At 41.0% G+C, this 10,000-nt stretch overlaps 2 non-coding genes and 1 pseudogene across 2 annotated transcripts; all 3 read right to left on the bottom strand.

Annotated features, from left to right (window-relative positions):
• LOC135267861 (large subunit ribosomal RNA) overlaps nucleotides 1-1,216 on the bottom strand; it is a pseudogene marked incomplete at its 3' end in the record, with an annotated part of 3,716 nt that extends 2,500 nt beyond the window's left edge.
• A 477-nt stretch (nucleotides 1,217-1,693) lies between these two features.
• On the bottom strand, nucleotides 1,694-1,850 carry LOC135267859 (5.8S ribosomal RNA). The gene has a single exon (XR_010336229.1). It is a non-coding gene; the product is annotated as a 5.8S ribosomal RNA (ribosomal RNA).
• Nucleotides 1,851-3,910: 2,060 nt separating this feature from the next.
• On the bottom strand, nucleotides 3,911-5,833 carry LOC135267865 (small subunit ribosomal RNA). The gene has a single exon (XR_010336233.1). It is a non-coding gene; the product is annotated as a small subunit ribosomal RNA (ribosomal RNA).
• Between the last annotated feature and the right edge of the window lie 4,167 nt (nucleotides 5,834-10,000).

The raw sequence follows: 10,000 nt of genomic DNA on the forward strand, positions 1-10,000 counted from the left end.
GAACCAGCTACTAGATGGTTCGATTAGTCTTTCGCCCCTATACCCAGTTCCGACGATCGATTTGCACGTCAGAATCGCTACGGACCTCCATCAGGGTTTCCCCTGACTTCGTCCTGACCAGGCATAGTTCACCATCTTTCGGGTCCCAGCGTGTACGCTCTTGGTGCGCCTCTTCTCGCAATGAGAATGAGACGCCCCGGGAGTGCGGGGCGACAGCCGTAACGGCCGCCCATCTTCCCTTAGTCCGTGCAAGACGAACTTTCACTTTCATTGCGCCTTTAGGTTTAGTCATGTCCCAATGACTCGCGCACATGCTAGACTCCTTGGTCCGTGTTTCAAGACGGGTCCTGAAAGTACCCAAAGCTATAGCGTCGCAGATCGGCGTTTCAACCGAGTCTGTCCGAGAACTCATTGGCGAACAGCCATTCGTAGACAGAACCGACACCAGGTGCGATTACCGTCATAAACGAACGCGCTTGCCAATGGTCGGACGCTAACTGTGTAGCGGCCCGGCGCCATATGCATACCTTCGAGCGAGTCGACCGGGAAACACCGCGGGTTCGTCCGAAACGGCGAACCGTTCGAACGGGCTCCACCGCGGGCCTTAGATCGACACCCAAAGGATCGCGACGTCCTACTGGGGGAGAAGTGCACGCGTTCGACTTCGGTTCGCATAAACAAAAGGCGCGAACGACGCGTACGCCGTTCGTCGCACGATCATTTAGCGCCGCTATCGAGTCACGCTGAATCTCCCCTTTCGACCTTTCGGGTTTCTCAGGTTTACCCCTGAACGGTTTCACGTACTATTGAACTCTCTCTTCAAAGTTCTTTTCAACTTTCCCTCACGGTACTTGTTCGCTATCGGTCTCGTGGTCATATTTAGCCTTAGATGGAGTTTACCACCCACTTAGGGCTGCACTCTCAAGCAACCCGACTCTGAGGAGAGATCCTCCCGTTATCGGCAACGGTCACTACGGGCCTGGCACCCTCTATGGGCTGTGGCCCCGTTCAAGATGGACTTGGACGCGTCGCACAATCTCGGGATGACGGATCCTCCCTAACACCACATTTCCCGGCGTCCGGTTTCGGCCGCGGGATTCAGTGCTGGGCTTTTTCCTGTTCGCTCGCCGCTACTAAGGAAATCCTAGTTAGTTTCTTTTCCTCCGCTTAATAATATGCTTAAATTCAGCGGGTAGTCTCACCTGCTCTGAGGTCGCAAATATAAATTTGCCTTTATTTTGTCAGACGATAATTACACGTATTCCGTTTATATGGCTGCCTCCAAACAATTTCAAACATCGATCTGACGTCGTTGCGAGAATGTTGTTGTTGTTAATTATAGTGCATAAAATATGCATATAAACAACTTTAACGTCTCGGACACGACGATCGCTTCGTTCGAAATTTAAGCGTTGTGGCTGCTTTTTAATATCGGACGTGCTACGTCTAAACCAACTTGTACCAACAAACTAATAAGAATGTCAGCCGCTATTGCGTTTTAGGATGCCGCGTTATTTTTTTATATTGTTTTTATTGTTGTCTACGTTGCATAATATTTTATTATGACAACCGACAATCAATTAACAATTATAGTAACGCGTCATATTTGCACCCAACACGCTCCGACGTAATTGTCTACACAACATTGTGCGCTGTGTTTAAGACAAAAACCGAGCAGTCTTTGAAATTGACACGACCCTCAGCCAGGAGTGGTCCGGGAACAGTATATCCGAGGACCGCAATGTGCGTTCGAAATGTCGATGTTCATGTGTCCTGCAGTTCACAAGTTGACGCGCAATTAGCTGCGTTCTTCATCGACCCACGAGCCAAGTGATCCACCGTTCAGGGTAATCTTTTCAAACAAATTTAAAATATTATTACATAACGCACCGTTCCACATCGAAATCGTTTCATCATCACACAACAACAAAAATAACTACTTAAGGTTATTACAATTGTGATGTATATGTGAGAAACGGACCAATCGAAAGAAACGTTCGGCGTTATATTTTATAATATTTTATTTAATTAAAGTGGCATTTGTTTCTACTTATCGAAAAGAGTATGCAGTTATAGTTTAAGTTTACATAAAGAATAACCCGATGATATTAACGTTTTATAAATACGTATATATATATCTATTAGGTTTTTTTTCTCTATCAACTTTGTCTATAAAACTCTGCTCCTTTTGCGATAAGCATTATGTATATTTATTAAATAGAAAATATGTCGAAAAACCAGACGTTTTCTTCAAACAAACGCCACAGCTGCAAACTTAATCACAACAATATTTACCAAACAATACAATTGTAGGGTGTTTTGTGTGATACGTCGTTTGGTGGGCATTCTAAGAACGTCCGTCGACATAAAAACGAATCAAAAGAAAAGCACAGGCAGTGCAAAACGTTCCTTCGTCAGTCGGGCGTATATCATTTAAAACCCACAGAATCTAAAAAAGTTAATAAACTTTTTTATTTAGATTCCTACGGTTCGTCGCGTCGTTAAAGTAAATTATTACTTCGACGCATGCGGAACCCAGGTACCCGAAAACCGTAAGCCTAAGCGTTTTTTTCCAAACATCACTCACTATCGATAAAGTAAATTGATTTTATGTATTTATAAATGTGCGTTTGTATGTATAGTAGTATAGTAGTAGTATATTTTGTTATTGGTTGTTTCGAGCTTTTTATTGTTATAAAACGTTTTTGTAGTCTTGTACATAAAGTACAGACGAATAGACAGCCCCTTTTATTTATTAATAAACTCCAACCATTTACAAATTGAATTACAACTACAACATCTCTTTTACACATTAATTATACACCATCTTTATTTTCTTTTTTCCGAAGCGAATACGATGAAGAAAATACGCAAAGACTGGCTTACAAAACCGTAAGCCTAAGCGTTTATTTTTCAAACATCACTCACCATCGGTTAAGTAAAATGATGGTATGTATAAATGTGTATTTGTATGTACAGTAGCGTATTAATTTTGTTGTTGGTTGTTTCGAGTTTATTTATTATTATGGTTTGTATGTATAAAGTTTTAGTCTTGTACATAAAGTACAGACGAATAGACAGCCCCTTTTATTTATTAATAAACTCCAACCATTTACAAATTAAATTACAACTACAACATCTCTTTTACACATTAATTATACACCATCTTTATTTTCTTTTTTCCGAAGCGAATACGATGAAGAAAATACGCAAAGACTGGCTTACAAAACCGTAAGCCTAAGCGTTTATTTTTCAAACATCACTCACCATCGGTTAAGTAAAATGATGGTATGTATAAATGTGTATTTGTATGTACAGTAGCGTATTAATTTTGTTGTTGGTTGTTTCGAGTTTATTTATTATTATGGTTTGTATGTATAAAGTTTTAGTCGTGTACATAAAGTACGATCGTATTGGCAGACACCATTATTATTCATTCATTCATTCTTGTTTGTTATTATAAATAACTCCAACCATATACAAATACTACAACAACAACAACAACATCTCTTGCACATTAATTATACACCACCACTGTGTATTAGTACTTTTTTTCGAAGCGAATACGATGATGGAAATACGCTAAGACCGGCACTGCGAAAGCAATAATAAAACGTTAGCACATAACCATCTTTCGACAATATTGATTCGTGTTAATGTTCGAAAAAATTCTTTGAAAACGTCGTTTACGGCACGTTTACAATCGATTTATAAAATAAATCGAAAAACGTAACAACAGATCCGCTTAATGCAAGACGACCCGTTGTTGCTTTTCCGTTCGACGCATAATAAAGAATTTTGTATGAGAATTGATCATCATACGAATAGTGTATGTATGTGTGTTTTTTGTTGATCAGCACAGACAAAATGTGTGTGTATGTGTGACAACTAAACAACAACATTTACACGTTAATGATCCTTCCGCAGGTTCACCTACGGAAACCTTGTTACGACTTTTACTTCCTCTAAATGATCAAGTTTGGTCATCTTCCCAGCAACATCGGCAACGTCGAAACGCCACCGCGCACCGGTCCGAAGACCTCACTAAATCATTCAATCGGTAGTAGCGACGGGCGGTGTGTACAAAGGGCAGGGACGTAATCAACGCGAGCTTATGACTCGCGCTTACTGGGAATTCCTCGTTCATGGGGAACAATTGCAAGCCCCAATCCCTAGCACGAAGGAGGTTCAGCGGGTTACCCGGACCGCTCGGTCAGGGAGGACACGCTGATTCCTTCAGTGTAGCGCGCGTGCGGCCCAGAACATCTAAGGGCATCACAGACCTGTTATTGCTCAATCTCGTGCGGCTAGAAGCCGCCTGTCCCTCTAAGAAGAATTGTTTGTACGCCGACAGTAAAAACCGCACATAGAGACCGGGCGAACCCGGCTCCAGCCGGCATTTGGGATGTCGAAATACGCCTATTTAGCAGGCTAGAGTCTCGTTCGTTATCGGAATTAACCAGACAAATCGCTCCACCAACTAAGAACGGCCATGCACCACCACCCACCGAATCAAGAAAGAGCTCTCAATCTGTCAATCCTTCCGGTGTCCGGGCCTGGTGAGGTTTCCCGTGTTGAGTCAAATTAAGCCGCAGGCTCCACTCCTGGTGGTGCCCTTCCGTCAATTCCTTTAAGTTTCAGCTTTGCAACCATACTTCCCCCGGAACCCAAAAGCTTTGGTTTCCCGGAAGCTGCCCGCCGAGTCATCGGAGGAACGTCGGCGGATCGCTAGCTGGCATCGTTTATGGTTAGAACTAGGGCGGTATCTGATCGCCTTCGAACCTCTAACTTTCGTTCTTGATCAATGAAAGCGTTTTTGGCAAATGCTTTCGCTTCTGTCCGTCTTGCGACGATCCAAGAATTTCACCTCTAACGTCGCAATACGAATGCCCCCATCCGTTCCTATTAATCATTACCTCGGGGTTCCGAAAACCAACAAAATAGAACCGAGGTCCTATTCCATTATTCCATGCACACAGTATTCAGGCGAAGTTTTAGCCTGCTTTAAGCACTCTAATTTGTTCAAAGTAAACGTGCCGGCCCACCTCGACACTCAATGAAGAGCACCGCGGCGGGATTGAGTTGGGCCGCCCTCTCGAGCTAAGCCCACCGGCAGGACGTCCCGCGAAACGCCAGTTAACACCGCGAACGATGAACCGGCGGCGCGGGACACAAATTCGACTACGAGCTTTTTAACCGCAACAACTTTAATATACGCTATTGGAGCTGGAATTACCGCGGCTGCTGGCACCAGACTTGCCCTCCAATTGATCCTCGTTAAAGGGTTTAGAGTGTACTCATTCCGATTACGGGGCCTCGGATGAGTCCCGTATCGTTATTTTTCGTCACTACCTCCCCGTGCCGGGAGTGGGTAATTTGCGCGCCTGCTGCCTTCCTTGGATGTGGTAGCCGTTTCTCAGGCTCCCTCTCCGGAATCGAACCCTGATTCCCCGTTACCCGTTACAACCATGGTAGGCGCAGAACCTACCATCGACAGTTGATAAGGCAGACATTTGAAAGATGCGTCGCCGGTGCGAGACCGTGCGATCAGCGTAAAGTTATTCAGATTCACCAAGTTGTACGATGACGGCGAAACCGCCACCGATTGGTTTTGATCTAATAAAAGCGCTCCTTCCGTCTCCGGTCGGAGCTCTGTTTGCATGTATTAGCTCTAGAATTACCACAGTTATCCAAGTAAATGTGGGTACGATCTAAGGAACCATAACTGATTTAATGAGCCTTTCGCGGTTTCACCTTAATTTGGCTTGTACTGAGACATGCATGGCTTAATCTTTGAGACAAGCATATGACTACTGGCAGGATCAACCAGGGAACTGTGTTTTTGTGTTTTTTGAGACAGACGAGAGAATAAAATACTCATCATCATCGTTTATAAAGATGAAGAATATGCGCGTTTGTGCGAAACAATCTAACATATAAGAAAGTAACGCCACGCTGTTTCTTCTTTTCTTCGTACGATATAGAGATAAATGTATCGTCATCATCGTCGTCGTAGTCGTTAAACACCACAACACATATATCGGTCAATAAAGGCATAATAATAATATTTATAATATTATTTTTTACCTTTGCCGATTTAAAAGTTCAAACATTCTCTTCACTCTTCGCAAGATTGAATGCGACGTGAATTTATGAAATTCTTTCGAATCCATAAACGTTACGAATATTATATAAATATTCTCGCTCGGATATTAGAGAGTTGACGCATTTATTATTTTTGTTTGTTTAAATCACAAACATTTGTTAGTTCAACAAAGTTTGATTGCATAAGGACCGCCAACGTAAGAGAATACGTTTTGCCGCATCCGCAATCTCGCTGTGGGGAACTGGGCGAGCCACAAAATCACAAAATAAAGCAATCTCGCAAGCAAAGCCCTATTCGAATTCGATAGCGGAAATGTGCGATAAACGTCGATAAATTGGAAGCAAATGCAGAACGTATACATAATCGGTCGTTTTGTCGTCGTCATTTATGATAAACTTCGACTAAACCGTTACACCGTTCATATCGCCTCACTCAACGCATCGACACACACCACTACCATATGTATACCAGCGCGACACCGATCGAGGCAGCCGCTCGGTATTGGATGTGCGCACCGCTCCACTGACATAGCTCCACAGGCGACGTCTACCGAAGCGCACAGCTCTATAACTATAAGGCATACACACAAAAGGGAGAAAATATTTTAAATATTGATAATATTAAAAAGTCATATTTTATATTTAAACCATTATAAAATTTAATTATAAAAACGTTTGTTTTAAAAAAAATAATTAATTAATAAAAACAAAATTATTTTAAGCGCCGTACTTCGTAAACGTCGTACTTCGTTCGTCGTATGTGCAAAGTCAAATGAATGCTGTAGTTAGTCGCAGTTGGAACGTCTGAATGTCGTACAACGTAACAATAATTTTGAGTGCCCTAATGTGTAGACGTCGTACTTCGCGAACGTCGCACTTCGTAAACGACGTACTTCGTGAACGTCGCACTTCGTAAACGACGTACTTCGTGAACGTCGCACTTCGTAAACGTCGCACTTCGTAAACGACGTACTTCGTGAACGTCGTACTTCGTAAAGGTTATGCAATATTAATACACATTTGGTGTATTGCAAGTTGCATTTTAATAAATATTATGCATTTTTATGTTTTAATTTAATATCTAGGCCAAAATACTATGTTTATTTAATTGTTAAATGTGTACGTTTATTTATAGATACGTAATTTACATAAAAATTTGTTTTTTTTTTTATTATATGCAAACTACAAATAAAACATTTAATATTTTCAAACGTCGTACTTCGTGTAAGTTATGCAATATTGATACAAATTTAGTGTATTGCGGGTCGCAATAATATTAATTTATATTTGAACGTAGTACTTCGTGAAGGTTATGCAACATCAGTACACATTAAGTGTATTGCAGGTTGCATTATTATTAATTTATGTTTTCTCACTTTTTACCTTCATATAAAAAAAAATTTAATATTTTTGGACGTCGTACTTCGTAACAGTTATGCAATATTGATGCACATCTGTTGTGCTGCGGGTTGCATTTTATAAATTTAATGTATTCTTATGATTTACTTTAATGTCTAGGCAAAAAAACACTTTTGATTAGTTGCTGAATGTTTACATTTATTTACAGATACGTAATTTGCAAAAAAATTTGCTGTTTTTTTATTATATACAACACAAATAAAATTCTTTAATATTCTTGAACGTCGTACTTCGTGTAGGTTATGCAATATTGATACAAATTTAGTGTATTGCGGGTCACAATAATATTAATTTATATTTGAACGTAGTACTTCGTGAAGGTTATGCAAGATCAGTACATATTAAGTGTATTGCAGGTTGCATTATTATTAATTTATGTTTTCTCACTTTTAACCTCAATATAAAAAAAAATTAATATTTTTGGACGTCGTACTTCGTGAAGGTTATGCAATATTAATGCACATCTAGTGTGCTGCGGGTTGCATTTTATAAATTTAATGTATTTTTATGTTTTACTTTAATATCTAGGCAAAAAAAACAATTTTGATTAGTTGCTAAATGTTTACATTTATTTACAGATACGTAATTTGCAAAAAAATTTGCTGTTTTTTCATTATATACAACACAAATAAAATTCTTTAGTATTCTTGAACGTCGTACTTCGTGTAGGTTATGCAATTTTAATACACAATTAGTGTATTGTGGGTTGCATTATTATTATTTATTGTTTACGTTTTACTTCATCACTTTGTGAACGTCGTACTTCGTTTGTACTATGAACGCTGCATTTCGTCGCAGTCGGCAGCACGTGCGAATAAACGTCGTACAAGAAAATCACGATTTTGAGTGCCGTACTTCGCAAACGTCGTACTTCGTCTATACTATGTACAAAGTCAAGTGAACGCTAAACCTCGTCGCAGTCGACAGCAAGTGCAAATAAACGTCGTACAAGAAAATCATGATTTTGAGTGCCGTACTTCGCAAACGTCGTACTTCGTCTGTACTATGTACAAAGTCAATTGAACGCTGTACTTCGTCGCAGTCGGAAGCAACTGCAAGTAAACGTCTTACAAGAAAATCATGATTTTGAGTGCCGTACTTCGCAAACGTCGTACTTCGTCTGTACTATGTACAAAGTCAATTGAACGCTGTACTTCGTCGCAGTCGGAAGCAACTGCAAATAAACGTCTTACAAGAAAATCATGATTTTGAGTGCCGTACTTCGCAAACGTCGTACTTCGTCTGTACTATGTACAAAGTCAATTGAACGCTGTACTTCGTCGCAGTCGGAAGCAACTGCAAATAAACGTCTTACAAGAAAATCATGATTTTGAGTGCCGTACTTCGCAAACGTCGTACTTCGTCTGTACTATGCACAAAGTCAATTGAACGCTGTACTCCGTCGCAGTCGGCAGCACGTGCAAATAAACGTCGTACAAGAAAATCACGATTTTGAGTGCCGTACTTCGAAAACGTCGTACTTCGTCTGTACTATGTACAAAGTCAAATGAACGCTTAACTTCGTCGCAGTCGACAGCACGTGCAAATAAACGTCGTACAAGAAAATCACGATTTTGAGTGCCGTACTTCGCAAACGTCGTACTTCGTCTGTACTATGTACAAAGTCAATTGAACGCTGTACTCCGTCGCAGTCGGCAGGACGTGCAAATAAACGTCGTACATGAAAATCACGATTTTGAGTGCCGTACTTCGCAAACGTCGTACTTCGTCTGTACTATGTACAAAGTCAATTGAACGCTGTACTTCGTCGCAGTCGGAAGCAACTGCAAGTAAACGTCTTACAAGAAAATCATGATTTTGAGTGCCGTACTTCGCAAACGTCGTACTTCGTCTGTACTATGTACAAAGTCAATTGAACGCTGTACTTCGTCGCAGTCGGAAGCAACTGCAAATAAACGTCTTACAAGAAAATCATGATTTTGAGTGCCGTACTTCGCAAACGTCGTACTTCGTCTGTACTATGTACAAAGTCAATTGAACGCTGTACTTCGTCGCAGTCGGAAGCAACTGCAAATAAACGTCTTACAAGAAAATCATGATTTTGAGTGCCGTACTTCGCAAACGTCGTACTTCGTCTGTACTATGCACAAAGTCAATTGAACGCTGTACTCCGTCGCAGTCGGCAGCACGTGCAAATAAACGTCGTACAAGAAAATCACGATTTTGAGTGCCGTACTTCGAAAACGTCGTACTTCGTCTGTACTATGTACAAAGTCAAATGAACGCTTAACTTCGTCGCAGTCGACAGCACGTGCAAATAAACGTCGTACAAGAAAATCACGATTTTGAGTGCCGTACTTCGCAAACGTCGTACTTCGTCTGTACTATGTACAAAGTCAATTGAACGCTGTACTCCGTCGCAGTCGGCAGGACGTGCAAATAAACGTCGTACATGAAAATCACGATTTTGAGTGCCGTACTTCGCAAACGTCGTACTTCGTCTGTACTATGTACA

This window comes from Tribolium castaneum, unplaced genomic scaffold (assembly GCF_031307605.1).
Source record: "Tribolium castaneum strain GA2 unplaced genomic scaffold, icTriCast1.1 ptg000109l, whole genome shotgun sequence".
NCBI lineage: Eukaryota > Metazoa > Arthropoda > Insecta > Coleoptera > Tenebrionidae > Tribolium > Tribolium castaneum.